This window comes from Taeniopygia guttata, chromosome 19 (genome assembly GCF_048771995.1).
Source record: "Taeniopygia guttata chromosome 19, bTaeGut7.mat, whole genome shotgun sequence".
In the NCBI taxonomy this organism is placed as follows: domain Eukaryota; kingdom Metazoa; phylum Chordata; class Aves; order Passeriformes; family Estrildidae; genus Taeniopygia; species Taeniopygia guttata.
Genome location: NC_133044.1, coordinates 7,411,773 through 7,431,592, shown reverse-complemented (window position 1 = coordinate 7,431,592; position 19,820 = coordinate 7,411,773). Strand labels below are relative to the sequence as shown.

Genomic DNA, 19,820 nt, shown 5'->3' with positions numbered 1-19,820 from the left:
ACCATCTACCTGCAATGGTGAACAAAGACTCTCCAACCTCCCAACCAGCTTCTCTACTCCAAATACATGTTTCTGCTATGCCTTCCTCTTCTAATTTTTGTTTTCTCTATGATTTTATGTTATAATAATAGCATAAACTTAGCACATACAACACAGCACATTTCATCACAGTGAGGCATGGTACAATTTAGCAAGAAATTTTAACATTATTTTCTACTTTAGGGCTAAGGAAATTAAGACACAGGAGAGTGACCTGCCCATGATGAACTAGAGACATATGGAACCCACACAAGTCTGCCAGCTTCCAGCAGTGTCCTCTTTATATGATCATTTCTATGCTGGAGGGATTTCTGAAGGTCTAAAGCCACAATTTAAAGTGATTTTTTTTTTTCTTACAGCACCATTCAAGCTAAGAAAGAATAAAGATCCCTTCATGCTTTGTGCCAAAGTTCAGGCACAATGTGGTGATTGATGGTCAAGCACTGGAACAAGTTGCCCAGGGCAGCAGTTGAATCACCATCCCTGGAGTGTTCAACAACCTTGTAGTTGTGGCATTGATGAGCATGGATTAGTGGTGGAGTTGGCAGTGCTGGATCAGTGGCTGGACCTGATGATCTCAGAGGTCTTCAGCCTTAATTCAACCTTGATTGTATGATATGACCAAGGTGAAATTGATATCCAATGGTGGGACAGTCCAAGGCCCCAGGAACTTCAGCAATTTAAAACATTCATCCTTTGAAGGAGGATGAATTAATACAATACAATTAATTTTAGAAAATACCACCCTGAAAACCATTCCTGTCACAGACACTATTATAGGTACTCTGTTACATCACTCTGCACACGGGCTTTGTTTTACTTCATTGCTAATTCAACAGCCAACAGATGGATCGTGTTACTGCGCTTTGCTGGGTGCAAAACACGAGATCACTGGGTTCCAGACTCATGCAGACAAGAAGTTTCTGACAAGTGTGAGGAGCTTTGAAACACCATCAGTTCCATATGTCATGCAAAGCTGTCACACACTGTGGCAAACACAGGAGCATTAAAAAAAAAAAGCTTGAGAATGCATCAAATCAATTGGAGTTAGGTAGATGAAAGTTTGGGTTGGATATGGTCTGAAATGTTCTCCCAGAACAGACCACAGGACAAAATGGAGAATTTTATAAAAGCCTCGTTGTGTCCTTGTGCTTGTCCAATAAGGCAAAGTGAGAAGTCCTGCACTTCAGTCACAACCCAAGGCAGTGCCACAGGCTGGGGACAGAGTGGCCAGAAAGCTGCCCAGTGGGAAAGGATCTGGCTGTGCTGGTCAACAGGGGCTGAACATGAGCCCAGGTGGCCAAGAGGCCAATGGCATCCCGTCAGGAAAAGTGTGGCCATCAGAAGCAGGGACACTGTCCCCCTGCAGCGAGCATGGGTGAGGCTGCACCTTGAGAGCTACATCCAGTTCTGACCCCTCACTGCAAGAACAGCACTGAAGGGCTGGAGCATGCCCAGAGAAGGGCAGCAGAGCTGGGGAAGGGTCTGGAGCACAAGGATGATAAGATGCAGCTGAGGGAGCTGGGGGAGGGCTCAGCCTGGAGAAAAGGAGGCTCAGGGGGGACCTTCTGGTTCTCAACATCTCGCTGACAAGAGGAGGTAGCCAATGGTGTTTGGACCCAGCTCCCAGGGGACAGGACATGAAGAAATAGCCCCAAGATGTGCCAGGGAAGACTCAGGCTGGACTTCAGGAGGAATTTCTTCACTGAAAGGGTGATCAGGGATTGGAAGGGGCTTCTTGGGGAGGTGGAGAAGTCTCCATCCCTCTAGATGCTCAAGGATCAACTGGATGTGGCACTCAGTGCTCTAGGCTGAGTGACAAGGTGGGAATAAGCCAAAAGCTGGAAAGAGAGGAGAAGAAGTGTTTTCAAGGTGTGGCCCTAACTACTGACACAGTCTGTGTTTTCCAGGGTGTGTTTCTGTTTCTCAGGACGCTCGCAATCGTGTTTCCCTCACTGCAGATGCCACTCATCAGTATTCAAGCTCCAATCTAGTCTTTTCCATGGGGATCACATTGCACCATGAGGTGCCAGTTTTTTCATTAGCAGAAGCTGATACAAAATGTAAACAACATGTTTAGGATGAGTATGTGCACACACAGCTGACACACATTTACACAGAGAAGGAGACTGTTGTACACCACCACTCAGTTCCATTTGCTGAGACAGGGTCAGAACCTGGTTACAAAAACACCACTTAAGAAGCCAGACGAGGCCTGAACACAGCTTGTCTGGCAAGTTCACAATTCATTCAATAACACACAAGAAAGATGCAGTGCTTGGAAGAGTTCAGTACTGATAATTCCCCGCCTTTTCCTCACTGCAGAAACAAGATTCTTCCAAGGGTTAGCCCCTATGTTCCCAGCAAAGGATATCCTGAAGTTTGCTTTGTTCACCTTAACTAACAAGAATAATTGCTTCAGTGGGAATTGCTGGGAAATCCACTCTTTGGAAACAGAAAATAAGATAAGACTATCCAGAAACCCAGCACTCAATATTTTAACTGCTTTTTTATTACTTTTGTACATTATATCCATTGAAGCTGCACTTAAAGATTCAGCCTTTCCTATCTTCCTTATTGCTGAAATCACAAGGCGAGTTACTCACAGTTATCAATTCAGCTGTCATCAATACATCTGAAATTCAGTTCAATTGTGCTGTACTTCAAAATTTTTTACCTAAGTGTACAGTGGAAAAGACAGAACTCAACTGTACTGTTTTATCTGTCTGGATGTCCAGCAGATTTACTTGGAGCAGGAGCCAGTATGCTACAAGTCTAGATTGTGAACAGCTGTATAGAGACAACATCATTTAAATAGAAAAGAGGAAACCCCTTACTTCTGCTTTTCATTGTGGGAATTACAGACATCACATTAGCACTCTTTTAAAGGGATTTGGGCAACCTCATCATCAATAAAACTGTTACCCCAAGGAACAGTTCCAGCATCCAGTTCCAGTCCATCACTTTCCTTGTGACTGAACTGGTGCTTGACTGACCCTGCAGTGGGAGAGCAGCAGCCATCCAGCCCTGAGGAGCAGCTTTTCCAATGAAATGATAGTAGCAGAATGTCTTCTGTGGCTGTGAGAACACTTGAGGGGGAGCAGACACCACCTCTCCTCATCAATTAAAAAATAATATTCACATCAGGGTCAATTCCACAATCTGGTTCATTCCATGAAGAGGGAAGAGGAGGCTGTGGCACAGCTGGGTTTCCATGGCAGTGCCGTACAAAGCCATGCAGATTATTGCCTAAGACAGCATTAGATTGCTGGCACTTGTCAGCAGAGCCCAGAAAACGTGCTTTTTTGGCAGTGTTTAAACTATGCTTTTGCATTTCTTACTGTTCAGAAGTGATGGATTAAATAAGCCAAGGCCAATTCTGTTTTACAGCTACTTCCACTTTGAGTTGTTTTCCTGCAAAATGCTTTCAGTGTGGTTTCATTTAGACTCCTGACCAAAGCTGATGGAAGGACTCCTTGATTCAGTGGGCATTACAGCTGAGAATTTTGTTTAGATAGAGCTGCTTATGGCTTCTAATGGCAGCAGAGATTAAAACCTCTTTGCCAATAAAAACACTAGTAAGTTTACTGCATCCCTGTAATATTAAAGGTTATTACTGGGAAAGGCACAGCAGGCATCAAAAAAAAAATTGTCAAAAGGACACAACAAGTAATTTTACAGTAAAACATTAAACATCTGGAAAAGGAACAACCAGTGTGGGATACGGAGGAGATCTAACACCACGAGTGGAAAGGAAAAGGGGAAATCTGAATCACCTCCTTTCTTAGAAGACTGACCAACCAGGTGGTATCAAATAAGACTGGCAACTGAAAAATACAAATCAAAGGAGAACTTTCATTCACAAAACTTAACTAAACAGTGGAATTTTATCACAGCCCCAGGAGCTAAGAGTTTATGTTTTGACAAAACAGGATTGGACAAAACCCTGTAGGAATACTAATTGAAAGACTGCTAAAGGTAGCTCCTCTTGTTCAGGACAGCCTCAGCTAGCCAGTTGATTTGGTATAGCCAGAGCTACCACCATAATCTTGTCCTGTTCATCTTTTTCTTTCCTACATATGTGATCACAACCAAAGACTGGCTAATACATTGAAAGGATGTGTGGTCTGGAAATTACAACTATTCCTACAGTATTCTGGAGGGAAAAAAAAAAAAAAAACCAAACAAAAAAAAAAAAACCAACAAAAAAAACCTAAACTGCATCTGCATGATTTCCACCAGCTTGATCATGTAACAACTTATGAACATATCCCTGAGCTGCACCTAACTTATTTCTAAAAGCTGGAATGTGGCTCACAGTTACATTTCTAAAACCACTAGTTACTTTGACCCTGTATATGCACAGTTATGAAGTTCCCAGTCAGAGCTTTGTCCTCTTGCAGCTTCTCCTCCATTTGCCTTAACCAGCTCTAAGTGTTTGAGAACTTTCTGGTCACACAGGGCAGCAGGACACGTCAGCCCTGCCCAGCTGCTCACACAGTGCGTGACAGGGTCGGTTTGCCTTTGTGCAATCAGTTGCAGGGAAAGTTCATTAACTTAGTTAGCCAATTAGGATGGATTTGTATCCATTCTGGTCAATCCTGAATTAGACATGAGATCCCAGAGGTGCAGAGACTGGTCAATAGCTGTGCAGCACTGCAGCATTGTGAGTGACACAGCTATGACATGACTAAAATATACCTAAACCAGTCTTGGCTGCTGTTACAGACACAGCCAGCAATCACTCCTAGCACTCATGAAAGTCTGCATCTGAACAAACAGTAGTTTTTCTTTTCCCTTTCCATGCAGTTTTCCAGGATGTTCTGCCCATTTTTCTATCCCTCTGAGAGCTGCAGTTACAAATAACCTTCCAGCTGGGAAGAGGCTGCTCCTATTTGCCAGGAGGATGAAACTCCTATACCCAGGGCTCACAGCCAGAGAAAGGTGTCTTTAAAAAGCATTTAAATAACCACAAACCCCAAAGGAGCTTTATTTTGCTCTGTTCCCTTCCTCTACTTGAAGAGCTCTTTCTTTTGCCATTGCAATTATGACTCCAGGCACACACACAGAGCCACATCCGCAGGAGCCTTTGGAAGCAAAGGTGAGGTCTCCTCAAGGAACTGCTCAGACTTTCCCTTGTGCCAGTACAGAGCTTGTGTGACCATCTGGAGAGCAAAATCTGGGGCCTGCCGAGGGCTGAAAACTAATCTTGTCTCTTTTCTGGCAAGTTCCCTGATCCAAGAGAGGCAGCAAGAACTACACCGAGTCCCTTGGGGCAGGATGTGCACCTTCGCTCTCAAAGCCTTTTCAAGCACAGCAGACACTTAAACACATCAAGAAATGACAGCCTAAAGCTGGTAATGCAGGATAATCTAAATCCCTTGATCCTTAAAATCTGCATTGAGTACCATGAATTAGATTTAACTAGTAATAAAATACTTTAAATCTGTTATTCTCATAATAGAATGATGCTTCATTTCTGTCTGGTATAAAGAGAAATAATGTATTTGGTTCCTAATTTGAGATAGAGAGGGAAGATTGCTTTTGTACTTAAATGAGCTTTGCAATCCTTCTTTACCACAGCACTACTAATCCTGCATCCTTCCTCAACTAACATTTTAATTTCAAATAATTAACTAGGATGCAATAGGAATTATACTGTCTCAATCTCAAAATCTACTTCCTGCAGCCATAGAGAACAGGATAGAGAGAAGACACTTGTACTGGGTATTACTAATAAATTCCTTGCTCCATCTTATTTACCAACAACAGCAGTTTCCTCAGAAAAAAAAGAAAAGAAAAACAAGGCAATAGGAAGTGCTTCCCCTTCTCTTTAGAGTGGAATCAAGAGCTCCTCATGCATTTGTGACAAGTTACTGAGGGAGATCATCTGATATATTCTTATCCCACATCTTTCAGACTTAAGGTTTGGTTTTTAAATGAAAACCCTAAATAAATTACTATTTTGCAGTGGGAATGCCTTGCTGACCTCTACACACAGCTCTCAATATCTGCTGGATGCATTTACAAAGAGTCAGAAACTCTGCAGGAACCAAACATTCTCCTCCCAAACACGCCACATGCAGCCGGGGCACAGGAGCGCTCGCTCACTGGTCCCTCACAGAGCGAGGGATTTGGGGAAGGCTGGGACAGGGATGCTGGTTTTGCCAGCAGTCCTGGCCAGAAAGAGACTCTCAGCCATTGCCTTCCACCCTTGGGGATTTTGGAGTTACCAGTCCTGATGGCTACACTGCTGGGAGCCAAGCAAATGCTGAGAGTAGTGAAGAAAACCTGCATCAAAGCCTTGAAATCCACATGGCTCTGCTTTGGGAATGGGGAAGGGGATGCAGCTCTTTGCTGACATTCTCCCCAGGCTGGCAGTGGCACTGATTGATTTCTTTTTAATTATTTTTACAGTTCTTTAGGGGGCTGTTGTACCATCTATAGTGGGCTTGGCAAAACACATGCTCCCTCTTTGGAAGGGAAAATGGTCATAGCTGCATTTTAATGATGGAATTGGCTGTCAGCTACCGCAGCACCAACAGCCTCAGGACAGCATCTAATCTGGTAGCACACAAGGAGTAAATGAGAGTTTCCTCTCAATTTTAATGTCTATCACTGGCACCCACCAAAGTTGTCCTACTTTGAGTTAACACTGAAGACATTTCTGCAGATTATGTGCTCCAGAAATTGCTCAGGAAAGCACGTAAGCACAGGCAAATGGGCAGGAAATGCTCTGGGGTGAACGAGAGACAGGCAGGACACCCGAGATCTTGTTTCAGTGTTATCACCAAGGCACAGGAGCAAAGCACTGATGTCCGGACAGGGAAGGACAAGGAATCACATTCACAGTGTGTGGTTGTGCATTTGCAGATAAAAGTGTGTCAGAGCTTGGTAGCAAACTCCTTCCACACCATTTTTCACAAAACTGTTCCCTTTCCAACTCAAGCCATACGTCTTCAAGAGTGCTTTTAGCAGAGCAGTAAAATGCCACCTTTTAAAATCAATAAAACTCAATAACTAAGGAAATCATCTCTGTATTACAGCTGACTTCCTTCACAGGGGTCAGTTCACATCTTTCTGAATGTCTAAACACACTGAGTTCACTCTGGTCTCACACTGCCTGTCTCTAGATATCTGGAGGAAGGCAAACATTTGTTAAATTAAACTGAATTCTAAGGGATGAAAATATATTATTTCTCATCATGGAAACTTCAAGAGGACATCTGAAATATCTGATTTTTACTCACTTGCTCCAAGATGCAGGCGGTGCCAGCAAGGGGTACTGCTCTATATATCCTGCCATCTGCAGCCTTATGCTAATTCACTTTTTTAAAGAATAGAAATCACTGTGGAATGAGAATATGCTAAAATTCACAGAAGATATGGATATAAAAGCCATTGTAGGTAATTGCTTTGGTTTGATGCTAATCCAACAACCCAGAATTGTCTTATTTTCCTCAAAGATTTCCCTCCTCCCAGGGCCATTAGAGCTATTGATAGCTTCACCTTTATTTGCAGAGGAAACACACACATTTCATAACACTGCCCAGCCAATCCTTACTTCTAAAGAGCTGTTTGCTGGTCACAGAGGGGATTTCAGTATTTTGTCCGGCTTAATTACCTACTTTTTTCTGGGTTGCCTGTAAAATGCAAAGTATCTTGAGCAATGACAGCTCTCTAAATAAGCTACCACCCATTAGGGACTGGCCCAAGATCACACTAACTTTACAGGGGGAATTTCTGCAGTGTTGACTGGGTTTCAATTCAAAACATCAACACAGAAAGAGAAAAAAAAATCATCTCACTGTGGAATGTCACAGTTTCTCCCTAACAGCCATGTCCATCTTTCTGCCTAAGGCATTGCCAGTGAATAAGTAAGTCCCCCAGTAAGATATCTTTCATTTAACCTCAGGAGACCACTTCATAAGAACACAAGAACAATGACAATAGATCAGAAAACCATGTAGCCTTGCATCCTGTCTGTGGCAGGGACTGCAATCAGATCCTTCTGAGGAAAGTACACAGAATTCCTACATAGGCAGCTGAACTACTCAAAGGCAGCCTTCAGCACTCCCAAGAATTAAAATGTGTTATCCACATAAAGATCTGATCTTTTAAGCTCAGGTCCTGACAATATTCCTCGTGACATTCATTTCCTCAAGCTTTCCACTCTTCCTTGAGAAATTTTTTGAATGCTTTCCAGCAAACTGACCCCTACTGACTGTTTCTTCATTATGAGGAAAAAAATCAGAAAAAACATACACCTCACATCCTTTTCAGGACATTCATTATGTTATGTGATTTTACATTACCACTCTCTAATTTTTGAGGACAAGCAAAATAAAAATAATGATTTTTGAAACTTCTCCTGTGAGAAGGAAGTGGAGGGTGTATGTGAGAGTGCAGCAGGGGCCAGGGCTAGCTGCTCTGGACCAGACATGTTGGCCCAAAGTGTGGTTTGTGTGTAAATGTACTCGCTGTCTGGTTTCATTATGAATCACAAATCCTCTACAAGGCAAGGAAGGAACCATTTGCTCCCACTTACCCTGAACCCTGAGCTGATTCTCATTTATTACCCATCATTAAACTCACCCAGCCACAGAAACCATGTGCTCGGACACAAACAATCATCACCAGCTGCAAGAGACAGGTGATAAAATGCTGAACCACTTCCTAGGCTGATTAGCAGCACTGTGAGGGTCAGGGAGGAGTCTGAGCCACCAGACAGCAAGATCTCCCTTTGGCAGAAAAGGCTCCAGCCCCTCAGCAATTGTCAAGCTGCTTTCTCCTTCCTTAAAGCACACCAGGTAACTCAATCTTATTCTCCTCTGAGAGCCTGGCACCTAAACTACAGCACACATATAGATACAAAAAACCATCTACTGATTCATCTATCTAGATATAGATACATAAATAAAGACATACATTTATTTTAAAATACAACAGGCTTTCCAGACAACCAAAAAACCCCACAAAAACAAGATCCATAAGCGAGCCAGAGGTATTTTGAAGATGACCTTAGGACATCCAGAATACCCTCATCTCCCACAGTTTTTTATGTCCTGCAGGTTTTAGAGAGAGTCTCACCATCATTCAAGCACTAGTGGTCTGAGAACAGCTCAGGGACCACAAATATTTTCTGCTTCCTATCCAGTGCCACACAATGCCCATCAGCACTTCCATGGGCTGATCCATCTATTATTCCAGATGCCAGTAACATTTCAAAAGGCTTTTGCATCACAAAGTAAATGCAAAGAAACATCATCGGCTGCCATTTGCAACTGTATATTGAGGACTAGAACAAGAGCTGAACAACCAGCAGACCACAAATAAACACCTACAGTGACAGCAGCCTTCATCCCACAGTGAGGAAACATCCCAGGACATAGGGAAGCCTCTCACACCACTCTAAGTGGCAACAGAATTATTTGCCAATTCAACGCTGTGCACAGTATTTAGAAAAGCTCCTGCCTCTTGCTGTTATAAATGGCAATGTAGACAAAGAGCAAGTGTTTCACAGTGGCTGGGGGGCCATCAAAAATGGACAAATTAGTTTAAGGAAATTGTTGAAATACTGGCATATCCCAGTGTTTAACTTGCCACGGTTTGGAAAAGGATCACAGCTACACTGAAGAATGAATCTCTGTGTGTCTTACAGAATCTCTGTTTTACAGTTGTTATTTCTAAGATTATCACCCATGTGTCATTCCTGACTTGGAAAAATACTCTAATGCCAAGCTGAGCTGCAGTTCCAGGAGTGAGCTGTGCAATTGAACTTGCTCCTACGGATAAAAGAATATGATATCTGTAGAAGACTCCAGGGTTAATCACAGTTTGAATAGCCATGGAGTGTGACTGAACCCTGTTTTAAATAATCCCTCAGTTTAAATTTCTTTGGACCAGTACCTTTCTGGGAGAACAAGTACCACTGGAAAAAAAAACCAAAAACATCCTGAAACAAATACTGCAATGCGTAAGGTTTGAAAATGCAATTCCTTCATGCATCATCAATTACATTAATGGAAAAAAGGAAAGGCAAGATTTGGTAAATCCAGGGGTTGTCAGGGTATTAAAGAAGCCCATTTCAATTAGGTCTAAAAATGTAGAAGGTGGGCCTGATGAGTGACCAGTGGCCCATCTGGTGTTGCTTTGTGTTCAATGCCTGTTTCACTCCCCTCCCAGGAGACCAGAAATGCCCTGAGGCACCAGCTGTGCTCTGCTATCAGAGTTCTATTCAGATGGAACTGAACCTTGGGGGGAAACTTGGCATGGTGCTGCCTGAAGTTTATTTGGCTGGTGTCTAGACAAGAAACCAGTTTCTGGATTATGAATCCAGAAAGAGTAAGTTCAGTAAGTACAAATGAGACAATTTAACACATCTTTTATATACAATGCAAATATTTTCTCTGCTCAGTGTGTCATACACTGTCCAAGTCTCTGGGAGGTGTAACATTAGCAGCTGGTAGAAACAACTCACTTGGGAGCTTTTAGTGAAAATTCAATATCCATTGTATAATATCCTATATTATACCTCTTCTGCCATAAAACATCCTCTATGAGAACAAGGACAACTTTGGAAAATTTGCTTTTAAGGAAGATGTTTGCTCTCTTCATGTGTTTTTTGTCTGTTTGTTTGTTTTTGTTTTGCCACCCTCCCTCTCAATATGACATATTTGCTGTCACACTTGCTAATAATTTTCCCCATTATCACATCCATGGGTTTCAAAGGAGTTGGCAGGCAGTATGGCTGCTACATCAGCCAAAAGTCACTGAAGGCTCTGGGTGGGTAAAGCAGGAATTAATCTATCCCTACATTTTTATAAGAATTTTCTAAGAAATGCAACCCACTAACCCTTAGAGACAGAGCCTCTTTCCAGGCCCCCATGACTAAGGCACAGAGCTGAGGCAGTCTCAGCTCCCTGAGCTGTAGCAGCAGTGGTGCCTCAGTGGTGCTCCCTGCCCAGAGACACCATGGGCAGCAAGGTGATGGTAGGAGATGCCAATTTAAAAATAAAGCAGGAGATGGTGAGAACTCAACCAGCAAAAATTATGAGACATTTTCCTGCTCCTATACTGTAGTTTTACTTTCAAGAAGACAGATAAAGGAGATGGATTTATCTAGTGAAATATTGCATGGTTCTTACTGTAATATCTGTTTACATCAGCCCTTCTGAACTAATATCTATTTTTAGTATCAGGCTTTTAAAATATTCTTAGCTCAATCACTAATTTTGAGCTTTTAATTTACCCTGGGAGCAATTTTTCAGGTGGAATTAGTGCCACTTCACTTTGATTTGTGGGTACAATTAGTAAGTTAAGCATTTACATATCCTAAACTACACCTGGAAAATGGAAGGCTGCTTTTCAAAAAAGCCCATATGCTTAAATTTAATGGAACTCAGTAAAGACTTTTTTTTTTTTTCCTTTTCTTTCCTTTTTTTTAATTGGTGGTAAAGTTACTCTTTAACTCACTTATCTTTCTTAACATGACTCATTCTATCACAAAGGCTCTTATGAAACAATACCTTTCTTTGTCAAACTTTGTCAATGATTTCTAGTGCTCAAGAGGTGTGGCCAAGGGCACTACAACAATTTTATTGTTATTTATACTGCCAGGTAGGTTGGACAAAACCACAGGATGCTGAAGACACAAACATATTGCTGACAACTGATACCATAAATTGCTGAGATGACCAGGACCACTCACATCCCAGGGTGAGGCAGAGCCAAGGAAAAAATCCAGTAACAGTTAATAAGGCAGAATTAAAAACAAAGAATTCAGAACATACTTCAAACATCCTTCAAGGAAAATTAAATAAATCCAGCCCAACCCCAGACAAACAAATCCTCTGCTGAAAATTTCACTGTGTAACTCTTGGCAAGGTCGGTTTTAACAGGCATTCATCAGGGGCTGACAGGGGATCATCTTGCCTCCACAAACTGATGATGCAGACAAAGGAGACAGGCAAATGACACAGAGAGCACCTTGGCCCCCACTGTCAGTGGAATGATCTCAGACACAGGGTGGGATTGTTGGGGTGTCCTGTACATGGCCAGGAGCTGGACTTCATGATCCTTGTGGTTCCCTGCCAACTCTATGATTCTGTGAATTGTAAATTCATAGAATTTACAATAAAGAAATCAAAGCTCAAACTTTTTACTTGCACTACCTTCCTAATTCACTTCCAAGTCCACCTCACAGTTATTTATTGTAACCATCCATTTAAAGTTAATGCAGCTCCAAAAAAGCAAGTTATTATATCTCCTTAGTTCTTTAGGGCAGCTCTTTGCAGAAAAGGTGTATTACTATTAATGCTCACTTCAACCCCCCTGTCCCACAAGGAAATAAATTAGAGGTGCCTCATCTCCAATTCAGCTCACCTACAAAGAACAAGGGGAATGATGCAGTAGGAGAATATGTAAAGTAAGTCTTCTGTAAACATTAGTGGATGAAAAGTTTGGAAGGAGCAAATGGTTAAAACTGTTCAAATGTTTAATTACTAATAACCTAATGTATAACTGAGTGGAAGAATAAAAGACATCAGAACTGAACTTTCCCTAGAAGTGTCCTTTCCACTGAAAACCAAAGCACTTCCCTGCTTGCAGCAGCAAAGACCACAAAAATGTGTTTGAACCACTCCTCCTACTACTCATCCCATCAAATAACTGTTTGTTTTTCACCTGTGATTTAAAAACCTGAACCTTCCACAGTCATTTGACTACCTTGAAAACAACTAAAGGGGGTTTTAGCAAGAAATGTTTATGTACATTTACATAACTGTAAATGTACAATGCTCAAAACTGTAAATGTGAATGAGGCTAAGTAATGGAATATGATCAGTAATATTTTCTCTCCAAAACTAGGTTCCCTACATAATTTAAGCAGAAAATGGGTCTTTGCTCTGTAATTTTACATGGGTCTTTGCTCCATAATCTTACATCAGCATACAGGAAACATCCTCAAATATGTGCATGTACTGGGGGCAAGGGGAGAGCATTGGGAGATTGATATAACAATACACCATTCATGCAAGTCAGGCTTACATGTGTTAATTGGAATCTAGTTCTGCAGGCTGCTAACACTACCCAATACCACCAAGAATGTTCACTTTTTACGTAAGTGATGCCCTGGAATTCATTTTCAAAGCCAGGTACAAGTGCCTATGAATGAGTCACTCCTCCTCAGGTGCATATGGATCTTCATATGGGAATCACTGCAACCCTGCTGACCTATTCCTGCTCCTGCCATGGCTACAGTTCCCAAAATTGTGGCCTACAACATAACAGCATGTTCTTTCCAGCCAGACATACAGCAATGCTACTTTATAGTGGTAATAAATCACTATACAAATTTGATTGTAAGGATGCGAGTGGCCTGGAACACAGCCCAAAAGGTTTGAGAAGCACTGGTTTGGAGGAAAAGTCACCTGGAAGTCCAGCTAGGACATTAGAGAAGCAAAACAATTGCACAGACTGGTCCAGGTCCCCAACATTACCACCACTGCAAACACACCCCTGCACTTCCAGGGCCTTCTGGATGCTTCCTGTATTACAGCAACCAACCTCAGTGCTCTTCATTCCCAAACAGCCCCTTCAGTGCTCCAGAGTCCTTCACATTCTGCCAGGACTGTTTGGGTTATCTAAGTGATCTCTCTCTCCAATCCAACACCACTTCCAACAGCACTGTATCCCCCTGGGGATCTCCCAGTGGGCACAGACCAAGCCTGACCTCTTTATCACTGATCTCTCCCTGCTGTTCACATTCTCACTACACCATGCTTTGCCCTGCAGAACTGCAGGTTTGTGCTCTGAAAAAATAAGAGTTCTTCAGGTGTGGGAGACAAGACAAAACCAAAACAACCTTAAAATAAATCTTTTCAGAGAGAGCACTTGAGGCTCCCCTGAGATGAAGCATATTAAATATATAAAATGTACAATAAAAATTAAGTCTATTTTCTCACCCCCAGTTCATAAAAGACCCTGATCAAACTTCTCTTAAGGTCAAGGTAAAAACCCCCTTCCCTTCTTTGCTAACACTTACCTTTATATTGGGCCCAAGATGTATCAACAGCAACTGAAACTGAGACCACACACAAACACTCCCCTGGTCACCACACTTGAAATTTAAATTTATAGTCACAGTGAAAGCAAGAATTAAAGATAAGCAGGTTTTCCACTTACTAACAAAAGCTTTTAGTGCCACTGAAGAAGGGGAAGGAAAAAAATAATCTACTTATACGGTTTTTGAACATAAGCCATTAAATACATAATAACTGATAATGTAGATGTTCATCTCCCTCTTTCATAATTACTGCTAGGGTGGTAATGAAAAAAGTCAAGGGAGCCAGACCAGCCCTTCTGAACTATTTGTGCAAAAAACAGTGCAGATACCAGTTACATGAGACTGCACTGCTGGTAATAAGAGGAAAATGTTGTTTGAAAGTATTACACAATACCAACAAAACCCTGTCATCCACTATACAGTGCTTGAATCAAATTCTGAGGTTTGAGGAACATCCGTGGGGGAATGGACAGGCTGTGTTAAAAGATGTGGGGACTTTGGGTGGAATAATAACTACTTCTCTAAAATCTATGGGAAATCTTTCCCCTCATTATTATAATAAATTACAGAAGTGAAGACAACCTTGGCAAGAGGTGTCTGAACTACAGCCTGAGGGAAAATAGGCCAATTTCTACTAATAGAACAGATGTGCCACAGGCAGCAAAAGTGCAAGTTTCCCTCGCAACACCCAGCCCAAGTACCTGAAAGGCCAGTAGTGAGGACAAAGTTTCCCTGTGCAAAGCAGAAAGACACGATGGGAGAATGAATTGTTATCTTGTGGTACTGTCCATGCATTACCATAAAGTGGAGATATTAATGAATAGTAGCCTGCATTCACTTGCTGACACGAACAACAGAAAGACAAAATACAACATCAGCTGAAGCACTTCTCTCAGCAGGAAACAAGGACACCTTCCCTTCCCTTCCCACCCTGACCATTTCATCCCCTCCAAAGAAGATTTACTTTGCAATCCAGGGCTGTCCAGTGGGAACATGGGCTGTAAATGGCATTTTTATAGTTTGGTCCTTGGTGCATGGGAACTGGGCCAGGGTGCAAACATGTTTTCCTCTAACCTGCTCACTGATTCAAGACAATACTCTCCTTCTTGACTGCAGAGCCATTTCCAAATAGGTTTAAGTGCTTTCATGAATCAGACCCTCAGACTGCCATGACTTCTCAGGACTAGAACACAGGCAAAAAAGACTGTCTGAACTTGTAAAGGATGTACGTGGGAAATAATCAAGCTCTGTACTTTGTCAACTTACTCCAGTAAAATAAGACCAATCCCTGTCACAATATTAATCAAGGCAATATAAAGAGCCCTGCTTTCTCCTCTTCATTGCTTAAACTGACCTTGCTTAATCCCTACATCATCAGCATCCAATAGAAGATGGAAAAATGTCAGAGAAAAGGACACAAAGTCATGTATGGAGGGGGAAATGGGGAGAAAGGTTTGCTCATTGTTGAAAGAACTTAGAGGATCTCCTGGTATAAAGAAGCTCCACCTTGTCCTGCCATTTTGAGCACCAGACTGCCAGAGAAGTAACCTGGATTTAAGAATGCTGAGTGTTGTTGGAAGCAGGGAAGAAGACAGTGGGTAGGACATGGACCAAACCATTTGCAGTCATAAGAAGAGCAAGCACAAAGCATTTTATCTCACCTCCTGGCTTGGACACCTGAGGAGCCACCTCCTTGGGAAGTGCTCGGGTGCAGGAAGACATTCACCCAAAAAGGAAAGCCCATGAACTTGGAACAGAAAACAGAAAGTGTTTAGATTATAATTTTCTCTGTTCTAGCAAGAAGAACAGTTAAGTCCAGTGGGAAGCAAAATGTGAAGATGTAGTTCTGTTCTGCAGAGCACAGCTGAGGAGAAAAACAGTGTCCATTAGGGAGAAGCAGATGGTAGAAAAGAAACAAGCAGTACCTGCAACTCATGTAATATACACATATTCAGGGGTAGCACCTGGAGAATGTGGCTTCTGCATGGAATAAACAAAAATGTTAGAGAAGTACAGCTGCCACCATAAGCCAGTGACAAGAAGATGGGAGTCAAAGGGAACTGAATTTCATCAAGTCTGATTTATGCTACCATTGTGCTGCATCCCCTCTGTCAAGACCCCATTCTCAGTGCATGTGTTTATAGCTTGGTGGGAACAATGACAGCACACCAGAGCTGATTGTGTATTTGTAAGGTTGTAACCTACTCCAAAGGTTACACTACGTCAGCTCAAGAGGTAGGCAACACAGGTAGATAAAAGTTCCACTTTTCAAATTAACAGAGATTGTAGTTGGAATTGACCCTTACAGGAAAAGTGAGCTCACAACAAGATTGACAAAAAAGCCCCTGGTATTGCTTGGCTTTCTGGGAAACCAGGGGCTGAAGGGCATCTGGGGGAATGCCCATCTCTCTGCACATGAGACATGAGACAGGCTCCTTCAGAGCCCCAGTTATCTATGATTATTCACCTTTAATGAGTCCTTGCAGACCTCATTCCTGGCTACTATACACTTTTGCCTACCAGGGTTTCCTCTAATGACATCTCTATGCTCTTCCTGAAGACACTTTCCCCCTCTGCATTTCCATGGAAACCTTGCAATAACCTCCATTTGATACCTCTCAGTTTCCACCTGCAGAAGTCACTGAGCTGGAGCTGTCTGGACTGGAGGATTCAGGTGCCCAGTAACAAGAACCAAATCTCTGGGTCTAAGCATTAACCTCATTAATTAAGACTAATGCTGCATTAGTGTAGTCCAGTTCAGGAACTGGACTGTAGTTCTCATCCTAGCTCTGCCTCAGACCTGCTGTGCCACTCTGGGCAGGTAATTTTTCCCATCTGGCTTTCTTGGTTTCCCCATCTATAAGGGCCAGCCTTATAAGCCTTTCTGATATAAAACATCCTGAGATCTTTGGACGACGAACTGTGTAGTGAGCCAGCCACTGCTATTATTAAGAGCTCTCGTGTGCTACAGAGACACTGGCAAGAGACACAAAAGCAAAATAAATTCAAGGCCACAGAGAGCAGACAGAGCAATAAAGCACAAAAATTGTAGAAAGAAGGAAAAATAATCTAGTCAAAACCAGAGTACAGCACTGAGGCATTACTCCCATGGCATAGTGTATATGGAAGGATAACACTATTTTGAAGCAGTTCAAAATGTAGTTGAAGCAGTACAAATCCAGTCATCCACCTTCCTAGTCTTTGTGTTCCTAGTGGCCTGCAGTTCTGCAGCTGCTCCTACCTAACTCCACACATAGATAAGACTTTTTGAATGGTTTGGTTTATAAATCTATTGACTGACTGCAGCTGTACAGCTCAAGTAGGCATGAGATTCTCTACCACCTTCTGAGTTCAGCCAGGTTTATCCATTCTCTAGCTGGGAAAAGCAGCCAGTAAGAACTGAAAAGCACAAGAAAACTTGGATGCACACCTGTGGGACAGTCAACGAAATCAATATTTACACAAGTGAACATGTAGTGCTTTAAAAGGGAAGATCAGCACACGGTTACAGCATCATCCGGAGATAAGTGAAGCTCAGATCACCAGTTTTATGTGTGCTACTCCAGAATGCTACTGAGCAAGCAGCAGTTGTGCTCCATCTGTCAGCATGTCCTCCACTGTCACAGGATGCTTGCTGTAGAGACGACCATGGTCTGCTTCTTTCCATTATGGATGAGGCTGGATTGTCGTGTGATTTTTCTGTACAGGGAGTTCAGTGTCCCTTGAACAAGTTTACATTATCTCTTGCTTAAAGAACAGCTTGTACGTCAGGATTAATATAAAAGAAGAGAAAAATTCTATTTGTGTCTGCAAATCCTAAGGAAAAAGTCACCTTTGCTTTCCAGACAGCATCAGAAGCTGAGAGTATGGATTGGCTTTCAAGTGATCAGAGGGAGAGAGATACCAGATCAGCTGTGCCTGCAAAGAGTGGGGTGTGGGATGAACACAGGGTCAAACACTATCCTTGGTAGATTTCTTTTCCCCACTTTCTGTATGGATTTTCAGAACCATTTCCTCCTGAAAATTTGTGCAACCTTGTTTCTCAGTTAAAAGGCTTTTACATTTTTTAAAGTTTTTTATTTTATTGCCTTTTTGATGAGTGATATGAACTGCATATATACTACATTTCACTCCCCCTCATTAATGTTGTAAATTAATTTAGGACTGATTTAGATATAGGATTAAAAACTTGAGGACTAATCCACTCTTTATTCAGAGGACATAATGAGGATGAACAGCCTTTCGTCTCACATCATTTAATTAGTTAGCAGGACCATCTCATGGGAAGCAAACAATATTTGTATGTCTGCTGGCAGAGGAACTGTTCAGGGATAAGGCAGAAGAGTGGGAGACACCTGTGGCCTGGCCCCAGCTTTGCTCCAGGCTTCTTCTGCAACCCTGGGCAAGTGTTTTTAAACTCTGCATGACTTCCCCTGATTTTAACACTGAGAAGCCAGATTTAGAGAAAAGACGAAAGATGAGGAGCCATGTTTGTGGTGGTTTAGGGCAGCATCTTTTATTTAACCAGGATTAAGGATACCTGGCCTATGGGCCACCTGCCAACACAGAAACTTGGTAAACTGGAGGAATAGATTTATTAAGCTTTCAGTTACATGCCTCTACCCTTATTTATGTGAAATGGTGTTTTATTTTCTGAGCACTCTTTTCCTCTGATAGCATTGTGATTAGTACATTATTATCTATATTGCAGAAGCAAAGTCAAGCCCTCTGTTTTCAGATCAGCAAAAAACTCCAAGAGAAAACACTGCTTTTCTTAAAGCAACAATTACCTGTTAGAAAACTTGACACACTCAAGAGAAATCCTGCAATATCTCAGTGATGATGTTTTCAGATGCCCTGTGTGTTTGCCAGAGAAATAAATAACTTATCTTGCAATTAGCAAATGAATATCCTGTTGAAGTTAGCTTTTACTTGCTGTCAATGAATAATCTTCAGAAGCATTTCATCCTGAAGGGAAGTAAGACTAAATATGTGCTTTGGCAAGTGTCTTTTCCACCAGAATATTTTCTTGAAAGCACTTTGTGTTTAATGATACATTGAGGACCTGTTCCTCTGAGTACAATAAATAAATACAAATAATTGCTGTAGAAAAGAATCTGACAGACAGCCAGTGCCATTTTGGGCATAACTGATTGATGCTACATATAATTAGGGACACTTGTAAAGCTGAAACCTTCTGTTCTGGACACATGCTGCTCACATCAGCTGAGCTGAACTCTGATGTCCCACAAGGACAGCATTTTTTAAACATTTAATACAAATTGTTATTAATTTTTTGTATTACAACATTACCAAGAAGCCGCAACCACAGATGAGGACCCTGCTGTGCCATGGGCTGCAGGAAATAAAAAAGGAGGGGAATTGCAGAGCTTCACATCATTTGAAATCAAAGACCAATTGATGGAGCTCCAGAACTAGTGGGATCATAAAGATTGAATTATTTTTACAATTCAGTGTTGGCCACAATTTCAGAGACAAGCTCCTGACAGGTGTTTGGTATCCACTGTGATAGCATGGGAAAACATGTCATGCTGGCACACTATTTCAAAACCCAACAGAATTCTCACTTTTTCAGAGATATAATTGTTCAAGTGTGGTTCCTTCAGACAGATGACAGTGACAAGACAGCTACAGTACCACAAATCCCTTACTCTAATTAATAGTTCTGTAGGAGCTTTTCAAAGCAGACTGTTTT

The 19,820-nt window shown here is 41.9% G+C and overlaps 1 protein-coding gene across 6 annotated transcripts in view; it reads right to left on the bottom strand.

Moving 5' to 3' along the window:
- LOC100223347 (sphingosine-1-phosphate transporter SPNS2) overlaps window positions 1-19,820 on the bottom strand; it is a 133,696-nt gene that overhangs the window by 76,552 nt on the left and 37,324 nt on the right. The gene's annotated exons all lie outside the window — the stretch shown is intronic.